General features: G+C 44.8%; 1 protein-coding gene across 2 annotated transcripts in view; it reads left to right on the plus strand.

Moving 5' to 3' along the window:
* LOC139370758 (plexin-A1-like) overlaps positions 1-15,849 on the plus strand; it is a 314,226-nt gene that overhangs the window by 65,563 nt on the left and 232,814 nt on the right. The gene's annotated exons all lie outside the window — the stretch shown is intronic.

Genomic DNA, 15,849 nt, shown 5'->3' on the forward strand with positions numbered 1-15,849 from the left:
CCATATGGATTGAGTTGGCCCTGTAGTGTATGAATTGCTTCAGGGTGAAGTTTCTAGCTACAGATTTAGGATTAGCTTCTCCTCCCCCTAACCTTAACCTTTAGTACGGAAAATGCAAAACTGACCCAAGATCAGCATCTTGGGGTTTCTTCACCCTACATTGTGTGAATCAGGCAGCAAGATAGACTGAGCTAGAACAAAGCTAAGAAGTGAAGCGTGGCCCATATAATATGTTTCTCATTACTAATGCTCCAAGCCATCACAGCTGCACTCCAGGAACTGTCTGCCTGTGTATGTGTGTGTGTGTCTGTCTGCCTGTGTATGTGTGTGTGTGTCTGTCTGCCTGTGTATGTGTGTGTGTGTGTCTGTCTGCCTGTGTGTGTGTGTGTGTGTCTGTCTGCCTGTATGTGTGTGTGTGTCTGTCTGCCTGTGTATGTGTGTGTGTGTCTGTCTGCCTGTGTATGTGTGTGTGTGTCTGTCTGCCTGTGTATGTGTGTGTGTGTGTCTGTCTGCCTGTGTGTGTGTGTGTGTGTGTCTGTCTGCCTGTGTATGTGTGTGTGTGTGTCTGTCTGCCTGTGTATGTGTGTGTGTCTGTCTGCCTGTGTGTGTGTGTCTGTCTGCCTGTGTGCGTGTGCCTGTCTGCCTGTGTGCGTGTGTGCCTGTCTGCCTGTGTGTGCCTGTCTGCCTGTGTGTGTGCCTGTATGCCTGTGTGTGTGCCTGTCTGCCTGTGTGTGTGCCTGTCTGCCTGTGTGTGTGCCTGTCTGCCTGTGTGTGTGTGTGTGTGTGTGTGTGTGTGCCTGTCTGCCTGTGTGTGTGTGTGTGCCTGTCTGCCTGTGTGTGTGTGTGTGTGTGTGTGTGCCTGTCTGCCTGTGTGTGTGTGTGTGCGTGTGTGCCTGTCTGCCTGTGTGTGTGTGTGTGCCTGTCTGCCTGTCTGCCTGAGTGTGTGTGTGTGTGCCTGTCTGCCTGAGTGTGTGTGTGTGTGTGCCTGTCTGCCTGAGTGTGTGTGTGTGTGTGTGTGTCTGCCTGAGTGTGTGTGTGTGTGTCTGCCTGAGTGTGTGTGTGTGTGTGTGTGTCTGCCTGAGTGTGTGTGTGTGTGCCTGTCTGCCTGAGTGTGTGTGTGTGTGTGCCTGTCTGCCTGAGTGTGTGTGTTGCCGACGCATTTGGTTTTTAATGAGCTCAAATCAATGCTGCACAAGTATGCTACACATTCTCCCCATCTGTTGGCATGTCCGCCTGCCTGTTTTTTTTCTGAACCTAACAAAGCACAGCAGATAGAACACTGTTCCCTGTAGGCTAGAAAATAAGAGGGATCTGGTGGCTTGTACCACACACACTCCTTAAGCGCAATGTGGTAGATTCTCACACGTGAGAACTGCTGTGTACGTGTGTGTGTGCATGTGTTTCTGCTCATATTGGTGTGTGTGTGTGTGTGTGTGTGAACACTGTATGCTAGACGGTGCTTCTTCTCACATTAACTCTAGATTAACACCAACTGAAGTAAAGTAGCCTGTTAAAAAAAGTGAAGTGGTTAGCATTCAAGCGACTCTTCTCTCTTTCTTCTTTCTCTCGCTCTTTCTCTCGCCCTTTCTCTCTTTCTCTCACTCTCTTTCGCTCTTTCTCTCACTCACTCTCTCTCGCTCTTTCTCTCTCTGTCTCTGTCTCTGTCTCTCTCTCTCTCTCTCTCAAAATAACCATACATTGAATAATAACAATAAGTATACAGTAGAGGACATGTGCAGGTTGATTGGTCTGTCAGACACTGTCCCTCATCTTATGTCAGGCATCAATATCGTGCACTGCCAACCCACAGCTCTCTGCGTCCTCCCCAAACAGGACAGGTAGCCTAATCTCATCAGAGAGGTCTTTGAAACCTTGAATAAGGGTTTCACATTTGGGGAAATGACACTAATTGTTTTATACTTTTTTACACTTTGTCAGGAAATGCAGCTTTAGCTTTGTCTGAGGTTCTGCTGTGATGCAAGTGGTTGCACAGCCTTTTCTTTTCAGGGAGCCAGGTTTTCCTATGTCAACCGTTGTCAATGGCAAGGTTGTGCTCACCCAGCCTGTACTTTGTCAATGTTTTTCTAAGGTTTTGATCAGTAGCCATGGTCAAATAGTCAGCCATGGTGTACTGTCGATTTAGGGCCAGATAGCACTGCATTTTGCTTTGCGCTTGTGTTTCCCAATAAGCAATGTAGTTTTGTTTTTGATTGTGCTGTAATTTGTTTTATTCTGATTGATTGGATGTTCTGGTCCTGAGGCTTCAGTGTGTTAGTAGAACAGGTTTGTGACCTCAGGACAAGCTGGATGAGGGGACTCTTTTCTTTTGTCAGCTCTTGGCATTGCAAGGCTTGGTAATGATATGAGAGGGGGTTGTGCATTTTAGATGTTTCCAAAACTGAATTACTCTATTTTGATTTTTTATTATTCATGGATATTGGCCTAATTCTGCCCTGCATGCATTGTTTGTAGTTTTTTTTGGACATGTAGGAGAATCTTACAGAACTCTGCATGCAGGGTTTCAATGGGGTGTTTGTTCCATTTGGTGAAATCTTGTTTTGGAAGTGGACCCCACACCTCGCTGCCATAACGTGCAATTGGTTCAATTAGTTTTAGCCAAATTTTGAATTGGTATTTCAATTTGAATTAGTTTTTTAATGGCGTAGAATGACCTTTCTCTCTGTTCATTCACTGCCTCATTAAGGTGTCTAGTTGAGCTTATTTTTTTAAACCTAAGTAATTGTAGTGTTTGCAGTACTCTATATATTTTGTACCAATTGAGAACTTTGGTCTAATTCCCTGAGATTTGAATCTTCTCTGTAAAATCCTTACTTTAGTATTTTTGGGGTCTACTGCCAGGGCCCAGGTCTGGCAGTACTGCTGTAGGCCAGGGCCCAGGTCTGGCAGCTCTACTGTAGGCCAGGGCCCAGGTCTGGCAGTACTGCTGTAGGCCAGGGCCCAGGTCTGGCAGTACTGCTGTAGGCCAGGGCCCAGGTCTGGCAGCTCTACTGTAGGCCATGTGTTGTGGGTGACGGCAGGCATAGATCATCTGTGAAGAATAGGCATTTAACCTATCTACCTACCTTAATTATGGAGACTAACACAAGGGGCTGAGGATTTTTCTAGAATAGTGGCCAAGTCGTTGATGTAAATATTGAAGAGTGCAGGGCTCAGATTGCAACCCTGGCGGAGTCCCCACCCCTGGTTAAATAATTATGTTGTTTACTTGCCAATTTTAATGCTGCATTGATTTAATTATGTAATATGTTTTACCCCCTACACCACTTTCAATATATTTGTAGTTCAGTCCTGTATGCCAAATAGAATCAAATGCTTTTTGGAAGTCGATAAAACAAGCGTACATTTTGGTATTATTTTGGTTGACGTGTTTATCTATCAGGGTGTGTAGGGTGTAAATATGATCAGTCGTGTGATGTTTTGGTATAAATCCAATTTGGCTTTTACTCATAATACTACAGAAGACTTTACCCAGGTTACTGTTCACACAAATGCCTCTGTAATTGTTAGGGTCAAATTTGTCTCCGTTCTTAAAGATTGGGGTTTTGAGTCCTTGATTAAAGATGTCAGGGAAATAACCTACACTCAGGATCAAATTAAACAGTTTTAATATAGCCAATTGAAAATTTGCCCTACTGAGTTTGAGCATCTCATTTAGGGTGCCATCAGGTCCGCATGCTTTTTTATATTTGAGGGCCTGAAGTTTCTTATAGAGCTCCTGGTCAGTAATTGGGGAGTCCAGGGGATTTTGACTGTCCTTTATAGCTTTTTGTAATCCATTCAACTTCTCATGAATTTGGCATTGCTTCATGTTTGTGTCAATTTGAACGGTGTTGTGGAGTTTTTTAAAATGGGTTGTCCGTATGTCACCATTTTTTATTGCTAATTCTTCTTGTTTAGATTTTTTTTAATTTAATTTTGCCAGAAGTTGTTTGTTTATGTACTCCTCGATTAGTGTCAGCTGCTTGCTGTTGTACTGTGCTTTTTTGGTTCTGAGTGTACATTTATAAAGTCTCACAGTAATGAAAGTGTCATTTTTTTCTCCCCCTTATAATTTTTAGAAGCTGCATCAAACCATCTGTGGTCTTTTTTGTTTAGTTTTTTTTATCAATTTCAGTTCTACTTCTTTAACCGTTTGTCTGAATATTTAATTGTTTTTTTTTAAAACAAGTGAATGTGGTATCCAGGAAGTTATTTAAGAGTGTTTGAACATTTTGGTTACAGGTTGCTTTCTGGTCTTCTTCTGTGCTGTTTTGGGCCCATCTGTTTGAATGTCTGATGTTGTACTGATGTTGTGGGCTGTGAATGTGTGGTTGTTTCCACATCTGTTCTTTGTGTGTCAACGTAATTTGGCTGTGATCAGACAGAGGTGTTAGTGGCTTGACAGTGAATGAGCTGAGAGAGAAAGGGTCAATGTCTGTAATCATATAGTCTACTGTACTGTGGCCAAGAGGTGAGCAGTAGGTCAGTCTCCCCAAAGAGTCCCCCCGTAACCTACCATTGACAAAGTACAGACCCAGCCTTCTACAGAGCTGCAACAGATCCCTTCCGTTGTTGTTGACGGTGCTGTCACTGTTGTTTCTATGGGGGAGATTAAGGCAGTCAGAAACACTATGGCCTGTAATAAAGCTGTCCCCTCGTGTGTTCGTTAGATCAGGTAGTGTTCCTGTGCGCACATTTGTGTCCCCACAGATGAGCACATTTCCCTGGGCCTGGAAATGGCACGTCTCTTCCTCAAGCGTGGGGAAGATCTCCTCTGAGTAATATGGGGATTCTGAGGGGAGGGGAGGGGGGGGGGGGGGGGGGGGATATATATTGCGCAAAGGAACACATTTTTCTGTCAGTACAAGTAATTTTTTTCAGTTTTAACCAAATGTGATATTTACCAATTTTGAGGGGATCAATTGGATTTTGTAGTTCGGATTTGTACCAAATGATCAGTCCTCCAGAGTCTCTGCCACTATTGACAGAGCTGTGTTTCTGTGATGACACAATTACCTCTGTAACCTGTGGGACAGTGAGTAACAATGTCAGCCTTACACCATGTCTCCTGCAGAGTGATGGCGTCAACACCTTTAAGATTTTTGTTGAACTCCAGTGCTAAACTCTTCAGTCCAATGGTTGATGAGTTTGGGCCCTGAATGTTCCACATGCATAGATTTACCACACTCTCTCACACTCTCTCTTCCCCCCCCCCTCCCCCCCACCCCTCCTCTCCTCTCTCGCTCTCTTTCTCTTTCTTCCTTTCTTCCCTTGGGCCTGGCTCCAGTGCTTTCACCAAAGAAGTAGAATCTCTCTCTTTCCCACTTCCTCTTCCTCCTTTCCTGTCATCTTGCCGTTCTTATTCTCTCTCTTCCCTCTGTCTCTCCTCTGATCAAAGATTTCCTTGTGCATCAGATAATAGGCACAGAGAGTTGAGTGGGCCCAGCAATGAGATGCAGCTAGCACTCTCCATTCTCCTCTCATCATTTAGTCTCATTAAGGAGAGGGCTGCCTGACATGCAGCTAGGCACATATGCATGCGCGCTCGCGTACACACACACACACACACACACACACAGAGACATGCACATATTTGTGCACGTTCAGGTATACACACGCAGACATATGCATGCACATAGAGGGGCGTACACACAGAAGTGTGTAGCACAGCAAAGAGAAAGGAGGATACCTAGTTAGCTGTGTTCAACTCAAATGTGTCTTCCACACGAACACGTGCGCACACACGCATTGCTACGCACAGTGCTGGTGTGACAGGTTGGAGACGGTAATGAGGGCTCTGTTAACAAGCTTTAACGGTACGGGTAAGGGACTGTAAAGGACATTGGAAGCCCTCGTTAAACCGCTGTCTCACCCCCCCCCCCCCCCCATGTCACACTAATACACCCTACCTTCCAGGCCATAACCATTAGTCATTCTATGGAGGCTAACATGCGCCTACATGCAACGCCACTTGGTTGCTAGTCGGGTTAGCCCCCGTTTAGCATAGCACCGCGGTTCGTGACGGAAACTCATTTCATAGCTCAGTACAGCAAGGGGTTAATTTAGCACATTGATGAGAAGGAGAAAGAGAGCGGGATAAATAATGGATGGGTTTGCTGGATATATAAAATTTAAAAAAGAGGGTTAGAAGATTTTCAAAGCTGGACTGGGACATGTAGGCAGGGGCTATGGGGCAGCTTGAAATGATTGAATTGAATTGTATAAGAAGGACAAAGATTTTTTGGAAACATATGTGTGTGTCAGAGAATGGCCCAGGTTCTTTTTGTATTGGCCCATTTTTGTTCCGTTTAAAAAGTCTCTCAGAAATGTCTTTGTTCCTTTTTGACGGGCTTGGTGCAATATTCTAGTTGTATTTGTTGGGTCTTTGGACATTGGCTCAGTTTCTCAGGTCTTGTGATGCTTGGGAGTACAGGACTAGACTTACTGACCTGCCGCGCGCACGTACACACACTGGAACCTTGGATGACAACACTGCGTCCCGAAGGCCTGGCGTAAGCGGCATGGCAGAGGTAGATTGCCTTTGACCCAGAGCATCACACATATACAGACACAGCCCACCGTGACTTAACTCGCGTGCCAAACACTCGCAGTCCATTACTCTGTGCTTCAGTACTATCGCATTTCTCCAAAATAGGTTTTTCCAACATATAGCCAAAGCGGTCATTGCAGCGCCACGGTGTGTTCCCTGGCTAACGCAGCCTACAATACATGTAGCTTCACTTAAGCTGTGACGACTAGCAACTTGACATTGTAACTTGACACTAACACACACACACACACACACACACACACACCTGTCACATAAGCTCCTTAAAACAAAATCCTTTAGTCTCTCTGTGATTATATGTTATAGTTATGATCTGCTGTTTGACATATGGGCCTGGAATGCACACTCATTCAGTCACAGGCATTTAGTCGCTCATCCCTTGTTCTCTCTCTTTCCCCTTTATCCCAGCTAGCTAGCCCCCTGACGCTAGCATGCCAAGACGCTTAGATGCTAGCACGATTAGATGCTAATACGCTAACAAGCCCGCGGGCTAGCCTAAGCCTCGATTAACTCGAACGAGAGAGACACTGTAATCCCGTGCTGATCAATTGATCGCGCTAATTCAATCTAGGGGAAAGGCTATTGCCAGCAATTGCACATCTGCGGCATGAAGATTGAAGACCGCTTGCTTTAGCCTACAGTTGTGTGCTCGTCCTGTATCCTGTTCCTACGTGAATTGATTGACTGAATTAATCTTATCGGATTACCCACCGGGGGTTAATAGATTATTTTTTTAATGGATTCTTTTTTGATTAGTTCCTTGTCTTTAGCGAGCTGTAAGATGATTAGCGTACACAAAGCAACCTAGCTAAGTGAGGATAACGGAGTTGGAATGAGACAGGAGTTTGGAGTATCTCAATGTCCTCTCTGTGTGTGTGTGTGTGTGTGTCACATTGCAGTCACATGCTATAGGGACATCGCCAGGCTACAGAGTTCAAACGGGGCCAGTGGTCTTCTCTCACATGCACCTGGCCAAAGAACACATGAGCACACGCACACAGAAACTAGGATAGGATCCAAGGGCTGAGATTACACACATGAACACCTTATCTTGTCCCTGGGCCTTGGTCCTTTGCCGTCTTCTCATTCCCCATAGGGGGAAGCTTTAGCCTGGTCACGGGTCGGCTGGCTAGCATAGCCTCAATGTTTGTTTCCCTGGGGGCTAATCCTGCTAGCACTAGCCGTTAGTATTTAGTAGCGGCGAAGAGGGCCGCATTGGCCAATGCAGGCTAGCATAGCCTAGTGTAGGCTAGCGCAGTCCCACTGCCCAGGGGCTAGGCATGTTAGCATTAGCTTCAGCTGTAGGATTTTTGAGTATGGGATGTTAGCATTAGCGCTAGCAATGCAGATAGCGCTCCTTGGCCCTGTTATTAGTGCTGCTGACCTTGGAGGCCTGCCACGATACCCATGTAACAGAGCCCTTAATGATGATGAATAGACAGAACCTCTAGCTGGATGCCTTGGGCTTTTACAACAATCTACTCACCTCCCCTTTCTCGCTCTCTCTCTCGCTCTCGAAACCGCTCTCCTGTGTGTGTGCATGCTATGCGTGAGAGTAAGCGTGTGTGTCAGAAAGTGCTTGTCACCCCTCTGTAGTGAAATATTAATCCTCGTCTTCGTGTTCTGACTGAAGGGCCTTTTAATTAGTCATGTATGTCACTCTCGTTTCTCTTTCACTGTTCCATGTCAGGTTTATTGGAGAGGAACTGCGTTCTGTAAGGCTCTGTTTTGCCTTTGTTCGGCGCGTGTGTGTCGGGGGTTTCCTTTACGAAAATGTGGCGCCAGGCATTTGACCGGCGGGATATTTTTCTCTCCCACCGGAACCATATGCATTGGGTCCGTAACCTGGTTAGGGGCGCGGTACAACCACGGTGCTCAGAACGCCAGAGATGACGTTTGCGTGATGGTTAAGTCGTCTGAACAGAACAAGCGCCGAGGATGCAATGACGCGTGTCCTTCTTACCCACACAGATGCTAGAATAACTGTCCACGTTTACTTCTCCTCAGTCGGCACGACGAGGAACGAACAGCGGAATCACTAGGCCTATGCGTCATTGCGTTGGCGGACTTACGCGAGAGAGCCTACTATTCCTGATGTGGCGATTCGATTGGATAGTCATCGTTTAGGCGGGTAATATAACTCAATCACTGTACGCGACAGAGACCGTTCAGTACGTGGCGGAGCGTGTATGGTCTTAGAGTCCTAGGTTATATCAGACATGTTTCTTCTTTCCTTTTTCCCTTTTTTTAATTGTCCTGTGCCAATGTTATTTGTCGGCTTTCCCCGCCAAAAAATCTAACCAAAGTCTACTATTACCGGCAAATGGATGCCCTGGTGTGTGTGTGTGTGTGATAGAGTGTGAGTACTGGTTAATGATGATAATCTCAAAGTGTCATATTCTGAATTTATTGGTCATTGGTGTGAAATACTTGTGCCTTGCTCACTCATGAGTCGTTATCCTCCCACGCCTTATCTGAATGGGTAAACAAGCATGTATTCTCTGCAGTATATGCTACATGCAGGTTGTGCACGGACTGCTTCCTCCTCTCCACCCCTCTCCTCCTCTCTTTCCCCTCTCTCCTCCTCCTCTTTCCTCTGCTGCCCCCTCTCTGTCCCGCCTCTCCTCAACCCTTCCCTGGGAATAGTCATTAGACGACTGACTGGCTGATTGCTCCTATTCCCTAGATCTGTTTTTTTTGTGTGTGTCTCTCTCTCTCTTTTTCTCTCTCTTTTTCTCTCTCTCTCTCTTTCTCTCTCTCTTTCTCTCTCTCTTTCTCTCTCTCTCTCTCTTTTTCTCTCTCTCTTTCTTTCTCCTTTTCTCTTTCTACAGTGGATTCTTCTTATGTTATTCGTTCTGGTTTCTCCCTCCTAAAACTGACACACATGGGTTTGAACCAGGATGTTCGCATAGTAAGGGGCATAGCGGTATGCATATATTACGATTCACAAGGCTTGTGCGGTGGTACATTGACAACCACTCGGAGCACCCAGAACCACTGCCTCTTTGCAGTCTCAGTTGTTCAAACATCTGGCAGACATTTCACATCATCTGTAGTACAAACTCGGTATATCTCCATTTTTTAATTGAGCATTTAGCCTTCCCTACCTTTTCAATGGAGCCTTCCCTTAGGGCCGGCCCTTCTTTAACAGAGAGGCGGCCATGTTGACGCCAGTTGGAAGCAGTTTCTGTCCTCCCAGCAGGGTACGGTGGGCTTGACGAGCGACTGGGGGAGCCAACATGGCGAGCAGCAGCAGAAGGCTGTATTCCCCCAAGTACCTCCCTATCTCCATGTGCTGGGGGTGGATTAGGCTAATTAAAGCACTGCAAGCAGAGCCCCCGGAGAGATGCTACACACACACATGAACACACACGGACATACAAGCACATGCATCACGCACACAATCACACATGCATCGTTCACTCACTCACTCACTCACTCACTCACTCACTCACTCACTCACAGACAGACCCATATAAACACACATACACACACATTTGAACGTACATATACAAAATGATTGTGCCCTAGAATCATTTTTTTGTACCAAAATAAAGGTTTGGACCCACTAGACGAATGGTTAGCTCTTATTCTCTTACCATCTAGATACGACTGCCAGACTTCGTGTTCTCGTATTGTGGAACAAATAGTCAGCAATGCAAATATCAAGGTTCCAGGCCACAAGCTATAGTAATTGGACTGTAAACGGAATCATTGTTTTGGTTATTTAGTTGGTCCGAAGAGAATTCAAAAAAGGCCTCAACAGTTTTCAAACCTCGACCGTCTCAGGACCATTTCCTTCTCAGCATCGGTTCTTTGTGTTGTGATGGCCTCGCAGGCTGCTTTATGTCCATGCAACTTCTTACTTTCCAGGACATTCCCTGTTTGTAGGTCATGCAGTGTGCTGTCTCTGCGTGTGTGTGTGTCTGTGTGGCCGGATATACGTTTTTCTCTCTAGCAACTTCTCTCGACTTTTGTTGATTTGTTCAAGGCAACGTCACACAGCTGTTTTTTAAGTCTATGCTGTCCGGTAGTCGAGAGGAGGAAGGAAGGAAGCCGTTCCTCCTCTCTCAGGACAAGACAAAGGTCAGGGAATCATGTCTCACTCTCCATGAATTACAACAGGATGTTGTTTCTCAGGCATAGCAGGGGGAGCGGACCATCTCAACCATTTGGAATGGCAGAAAGCGAGGTGGACACACACACACGCGCACACACACACACACACACACACACACACACACACACACACACACACACACACACACACACACACGAATGCCTGGCCTTTCTGGGCCCCCACTGGTGGTCTACTGGGCCATCTCTATGGCAACCATAGTCACAGGCACGAAGAGGATGGTGTTTGATGAAGAAGAACAGGCTATTATTGCAGAGGAAAAGGAGAGGGTATATCAGCTTGGAGTGTGTGTGTTTACCTGTGTGTGTGTGTGTGTGTTTACCTATGTGTCTGGAATGTGTGTGTGTTTACAAATGTGCAAAACTGCAGCGACCACAGTCTTGCTCATTTAGTGTCTGTGTGTGTATTCTGCTTCCGTGGCTCTTGGTGTTGGTTGTATAGCGTTGCATGCGTCCCCCTAGGGTCCTGTATGGGAGCTGCAGTCAGCCTTGACTCTGCCATCGAAAGTGCTGATTACAATGACAAGCAATTTAGTCCCCACCTCAGGGACCACCCTGACGTGCACACAAACGTGCATATGCAAATACGGTAAATGCACACGCAATCCTCACAGACACTTTTGGCCAGATGTCCCATGGTAAACAGACGCTTGTGTCTGTGACACAACACGGAATTGGTGACAGACCACTGACTCGGTGTGACACACCACTTCATCGGGGTCGTATTAATTAGTGCACGCTGTAGCAAAAATGTTTTCAAACGGAAAAACAAAACACAAGCGTTCAGTCCATTTTCTCCTCACAAGCGTAGGCAAGCATGTATTCTCTACAGTATATGCTAGCGTTCAGTCCCCCCCCCCCCACTTGCAGCATACTTGTCTCTTCACCTGTGGCCCAGTGATCAATGCTGGGGGTGGATGATGGTATTAATGACAGCTGACCAGAGCTCTCCTGGGGGGCCTTGTAAATACCACCGTCTCCAGGGTGCTCATTAAAGCTGCAGCACTGCTCCATAGACATTTCTAAAAAATACATGCACACATTTCTGTAAAGTGTGTGTGTGTGTGTATATTTATATATGTGTGTGTATTTATTTTATTTATATAAATAAATAAATATATATATCTATCTCTCGATCGATCGATCTAGATATCGATATCGTTATATGGACACACATACTCATTCCAGGATTTTTCTTTATTATTACTATTTTCTACAGTGTAGAATAATAGTGAAGACATCAATACTATGAAATAACACATGGAATAATATAGTAAATCAAAAAGTGTTCAACAAATCAAAACACATTTGAGATTCTTCAAAGTAGCCACCCTTTGCCTTGATGACAGCTTTGCACACTCTTGGCATTCTCTCAACCAGCTTCATGAGGTAGTCACCTGGAATGCATTTCAATTAACAGGCGTGCCTAAAAGTACATTTGTGGAATTTAATGCATTTGAGCCAATCAGTTGTGTTGTGACAAGGTAGGGGTGGTACACAGAGGATAGCCCTATTTGGTAAAAGACCAAGTCCATATTATGGCAAGAACAGCTCAAACAAGCAAAGAGATACGGCAGTCTATCATTACTTTTAAGACATGAAGGTCTGTCAATCCGGAAAATGTCAAGAACGTTGAAAGTGCAGTCGCAAAAAAAAGTGCTACTTTGAAACCGGCTGTCTTGAGGACCGCCACAGGAGAGGAAGACCCAGAGTTACCTTCATTAGAGTTACCAGCCTCAGTCCAAATGAATCCTGCAGTCCAAATAATGGTTCACAGAGCTCAGGTAACAGACGCATCTCAACATCAACTGTTCAGAGGAGACTGCCTCTGAGAATCAGGCCTTCATGGTCGAATTGCTGCAAAGAAACCACTACCAAAGAACACCAATGAGAAGAAGAGACTTGCTTGAGCCTAGAAACACGAGCAATGGACATTAGACCGGTGGAAATGTGTCCTTTTGTCTGATGAGTCCAAATTTGAGATTTTTGGTTCTGGCCGCCGTGTTTGTGAAACAGAGTTGGTGAAAGCATTATCTCTGCATGTGTGGTTCCCACCGGGAAGCACGGAGGAGGTTTGAGGTGCTTTGCTGGTGACATTGTCAGTGAAATATTTGGAAATCATGGCACACTTAACCAGCGTGGCAACCACAGCATTCTGCAGCAATATGCCATCCCATCTGGTTTGTGCTTAGTCCCACTATCATTTGTTTTTCAACAGGACAATGACCCAACACACACCTTCAGGCTGTGTAAGGGCTATTTGACCAAGAAGGAGAGTGATGGAGTGCTGCATCAGATGACCTGGCCTCTGCAATTACCCGACCTCAACCCAAATGAGATGGTTTGGGATGAGTTGGACCACAGAGTGAAGAAAAAGCAACCAAGTGCTCTGCATATGTGGGAACTCCTTCAAGACTGTTGGAACAGCATTCTAGGTGAAGCTGGTTGAGAGAATGCCAAGAGTGCACAAGCTGTCATCAAGGCAAAGGGTGACTACTTTGAAGAATCTCAAATCTATTTTGATTTAACACTTTTTTTGGTTACTACATGATTCTGTATATGTTATTTCATAGTTTTGATGTCTTCACTCGTATTCTTCAATGTAGAAAATAGTAAAAATAAAGAGAAACCCTTGAATGCCTTTTATATGGTATTATTTCCTCCTTTTAGATAGATAGTATTTATAAACCATCCCTGCCCAGATATTGAGTTTTGCCTGCTATGTAGAATGGATGCTGGGCGGTACAGAGTGCTCCATTAGGTGCCCCTGGGAGCCAAAATGGCGGCATTTCAGAGTGGTCAAAGCCTCTACTGTGACACAGAGGTAGAGGACTAAGGTTGGTTGAGGGGGATGGGAGGTGTGTGTGTGTGCACGTACGTACGTGTGTGTGTGCACGTACGTACGTGTGTGTGTGCACGTACAGTGGGGCAAAAAAGTATTTAGTCAGACACCAATTTTGCAAGTTCTCCCACTTAAAAAGATGAGAGAGGCCTGTAATTTTCATCATAGGTACACTTCAACTATGACAGACAAAATGAGGGGAAAAAAGTCCAGAAAATCACATTGTAGGATTTTTTATGAATTTATTTGCAAATTATGGTGGAAAATAAGTATTTGGTCACCTACAAACAAGCAAGATTTCTGGCTCTCGCAGACCTGTAACTTCTTCTTTAAGAGGCTCCTCTGTCCTCCACTTGTTACCTGTATTAACCTCTTGATATTCCCAAACCCGCATGCGGGAGCGTAATCATCGCCTGACAATAATTAGCGTAACGCAACGGACATAAATATCCATAGAAAATATTCCTATTCATGAAAATCACAAATGAACTATATTGAGACACAGCTTAGCCTTTTGTTAATCACCCTGTCATCTCAGATTTTCAAAATATGCTTTACAGCCAACGCTAGACAAGCATTTGTGTAAGTTTATCATAGCCTTGCTAGCAGCAGGCAACCTTGTCACGGAAATCAGAAAAGCAATCAAATTAAATCGTTTGACTTTGATGAACTTCGGATGTTTTCACTCACGAGACTCCCAGGTAGATAGCCAAAGTTAATTTTTTCCCCAAAATATTATTTTTGTAGGCGAAACAGCTCCGTTTGTTCTTCACGTTTGGCTGAGAAATCGCCCGGAAATTGCGGGCACCACGACGCCGAAAAATATTCCAAATTAGCTTCATAATATCGACAGAAACATGGCAAACGTTGTTTAGAATCCATCCTCAAGATGTTTTACTAATATCTATTCAATAATATATCCGTCGGGAAAATGTATTTTTCACTAGGACCGATTGGCGTAATGGCTACCTCTGTATTTTACGCGAGAATCTCTCTCGGAGCCACCATGTGACCACTTACGCAATGTGGCCGGCCGCCTATGGCTATTCTTCAACAGAAATGCATAAAACTACGTCACAATGCTGTAGACACCTTGGGGAATACGTAGAAAGCGTAAGCTCGTTGATGGTACATTCACAGCCAAATAGGGAGTCATTGGAACGCAGCGCTTTCAAAACCTGGGGCACTTCCGGGTTGGATTTTTCTCAGGCTTTCGCCTGCAACATCAGTTCTGTTATACTCGCAGACAATATCTTTACAGTTTTGGAAATGTTAAGAGTGTTTTCTATCGAAAGCTATCAATTATATGCATATTCTAGCATATTTTCCTGACAAAATATCCCGTTTAAAACAGGAATGTTTTTTTTACAAAAATGAAAATACTGCCCCCTAGTACCAAGAGGTTTGAACTTGTTATCAGTATACTACGCCGCCAGGGACTCAAATCCTGCAGTGCCAGACGTGTCCCCCTGCTTAAGCCAGTACATGTCCAGGCCCATCTGAAGTTTGCTAGAGAGCATTTGGATGATCCAGAAGAAGATTGGGAGAGTGTCATATGGTCAGATGAAACCAAAATATAACTTTTTGTAAAAACTCAACTCGTCGTGTTTGGAGGACAAAGAATGCTGAGTTGCATCCAAAGAACATCATACCTACTGTGAAGCATGGGGATGGAAACATCATGCTTTGGGGCTGTTTTTCTGCAAAGGGACCAGGACGACTGATCCATGTAAAGGAAAGAATGAATGGGGCCATGTATCGTGAGATTTTGAGTGAAAACAATCCTCCTTCCATCAGCAAGGGCATTGAAGATGAAACATGGCTGGGTCTTTCAGCATGACAATGATCCCAAACACACCGCCCGGCCAACGAAGGAGTGGCTTCGTAAGAAGCATTTCAAGGTCCTGGAGTGGCCTAGCCAGTCTCCAGATCTCAACCCCATAGAAAATCTTTGGAGGGAGTTGAAAGTCCATGTTGCCCAGCAACAGCCCCAAAACATCACTGCTCTAGAGGAGATCTGCATGGAGGAATGGGCCAAAATACCAGCAACAGTGTGTGAAAACCTTGTGAAGACTTACAGAAAACGTTTGACCTGTCATTGCCAACAAAGGGTATATAACAAAGTATTGAGATACACTTTTGTTATTGACCAAATACTTATTTTCCACCATCATTTGCAAATAAATTCATTAAAAATCCAACAATGTGATTTTCTGGATTTTTTTTCTAATTTTGTCTGTCATAGTTGAATTGTACCTATGATGAAAATTACAGGCCTCTCATCTTTTTAAGTGGGGGAACT

Source organism: Oncorhynchus clarkii, chromosome 17 (genome assembly GCF_045791955.1).
Source record: "Oncorhynchus clarkii lewisi isolate Uvic-CL-2024 chromosome 17, UVic_Ocla_1.0, whole genome shotgun sequence".
In the NCBI taxonomy this organism is placed as follows: Eukaryota; Metazoa; Chordata; class Actinopteri; order Salmoniformes; family Salmonidae; genus Oncorhynchus; species Oncorhynchus clarkii.